The sequence below is a fragment of the Solanum stenotomum genome, chromosome 5 (assembly GCF_019186545.1).
Source record: "Solanum stenotomum isolate F172 chromosome 5, ASM1918654v1, whole genome shotgun sequence".
NCBI classification, from domain to species: domain Eukaryota; kingdom Viridiplantae; phylum Streptophyta; class Magnoliopsida; order Solanales; family Solanaceae; genus Solanum; species Solanum stenotomum.
Genome location: NC_064286.1, coordinates 46,001,116 through 46,003,465, shown reverse-complemented (window position 1 = coordinate 46,003,465; position 2,350 = coordinate 46,001,116). Strand labels below are relative to the sequence as shown.

The 2,350-nt window shown below is 35.1% G+C and overlaps 1 pseudogene; it reads left to right on the top strand.

The window, feature by feature from the left end:
* Positions 1-429: 429 nt before the first annotated feature.
* LOC125864502 (F-box/kelch-repeat protein At3g06240-like) lies at positions 430-1,560 on the top strand (annotated as a pseudogene).
* Positions 1,561-2,350: the final 790 nt, after the last annotated feature.

Sequence of the window (2,350 nt, the reverse complement as noted above, 5' to 3'; positions counted from 1 at the left end):
TATATAAGACGTCAATAAAATTGTGCCTAAAAAAGTATGAAACTGAACTCTAAGTTAATGATTTTATATACCAAATGATATAAATATAATCATTTAATTTATTATCGGGTTATTAGTTGACACGTTAAAGGAAAACCTCAAACCGTTAAGAATTGATAATTCGATAATTAAAAAAATAAAAATCAAAATATTTACCGATATTGCTAAAGCAATAACTTTTTTTTTTTCAATTTGGGTTATCAATTTCGATTTGATTTTAAACAATCTAATCCGATGAAATTGTTCCCTTAGATCTCGAATTGGCATGAATATGGAAAAATCCTTAATACCGAAACAAAAAAAAAACAAAATAATTGATGAAAGGTTTATCATAAGTAGGTAGACTTGTGCAAAATTGGATCGTCTTCCTCCCAGAGCTCAAAAGCAAAAATGAAATCTGAAGTAGAAGAAGGCTCCCATCAACAACCAAAAGGGATGGAACCCACAAACTGTGTTGAATTTTCATCAATCTTGCCACCAGAGCTCATCACTGAAATCCTCTCAAGGTTACCAGTGAAATCCTTTTTGAAATTCAGGTCTGTTTCAAAGTTTTGGCTTGCTTTGATATCTAGTCCTGAATTTATCAACACCTATCTTAGTATATATAACAACAAGGATCAGAGACACCACAGGCTTATGCTAGGGTTTGATATGCATTGCTACGGACTTAAAGAATGTTCTTTTAGCTCTTTATTTTATAGACATGTAATTGAGCTATCTGACTTGAATTATCCCATGAAAGACAAATGTAAAGAAGGATTTTCGGTGGGTTCTATCAATGGATTGATTTGTGTTGTCCATGGGTTACGCTTACCAATACATTTGTTTCTATGGAATCCATCTATTAGGAAGTACAAGAAATTGCCTAATTCTAGACATAAATTTAGATATGACGACCACATATATGGTTTTGGGTATGATGTAGTGGATATTTTTTGTATTTATGGAATTTCGCCTCATATTGACGTCAAAATATATAGTTTGAAGGGTGATTCTTGGAGAAAGATTCATTATTCACAGGATGGGGCGTCCTTCAGTTGACTGAGTGTGTTTGTGAAGGGGAAACTTCATTGGATTACTAGTGCTATTTATGACAATGTGCGTAAGCGAAGGGGCATTACTTCTTTTAGTTTAGCTTATGAGAATTGGGGAAAGGTGGAGGAGCCCTGCTATGGAGGAAGAAGTAGTTTTTCGGAGTTGGGAGTGTTGGGAAGTGATCTTTGTGGGTTTTCTCATTTTCAGACAATTGGCGTAGATGTTTGGGTTATGAAAGAGTATGGACTTACAGTATCTTGGACAAAGTTGTGCACCATCACGTATCCGAAACTCAAGAGATCTCTACTTTTCCATCTGTTTTCTTGTCAAATAATGGTGATGTTTTGGTTGTGTATTAATCAATGTTTATTATATACAATCCAAAGGATGACTCCTTCAAGTGTCCAAAGGTTATTAACTATGTATGATGAGTGGTGAATGGGGGAAATCTACATTGAAAGACTAATTTCTCCTCTTTCTACATAAGGGCTTAGGTCGAAACAGAAACAATGTGTGGAAAAGCTCAGGGGGCTGTTGTTTGATCTCGGGGGTTTCTTTGATTACTCCCTCCAGCCTCTGATCCAAAATATTTTGGACCAGAGGAAGTAGTCTTTTTTAGGTGAAAACTTAACAGGGGACATGGAGGACACTGGATAATTCTGGAAACAAGGATTACAGTCCGGCATAGTATCTAATTTGGACTTTCCCCTTGCTGCTAATATCTAACTGTATAGTTTCTTCAGGACTAGTTTTGTTCTTCTCCTTGCTGTTAATGAATGACTGTATATTAACAGGGAATATAGGAGAAAGATTTTGGGATGAACTTATATTTATGTAAAATAGATAGAAGTGCAAGCTTTTGTCGATCTTGTTTTTCCTAAATGAGAACTAGTACTACTACTCTTATAAATTCTGAACAAGAATTCTCAAAATAATTAGTTCTACTATTATAAAACATTTCATCTCGATCTTTCTAATAGTTTTGACCTATTTTTGGAACGTCTTTAAAATTCTCTCTCGAGATTGTCCACCATATGGAAAAGAGTAGTATTATCCAAGTCGTTTTCCACTTCTTGTTCATTCATTTTCTGTTCCAGCACATGAGTAGCAGTTCCTCGGTGGTACGTGACATTACTTATTTCAGTTACTCGGTAGTACGTGACATTACTTGTTCCAAGTTGAAAATTCTCAAAAACATATACGATAAAACTTCGTGTAAGAGAGCCCTATGCCACAGACTTAGAGTCTTACTAAAGCTCCGTGCGGTACTTGACAA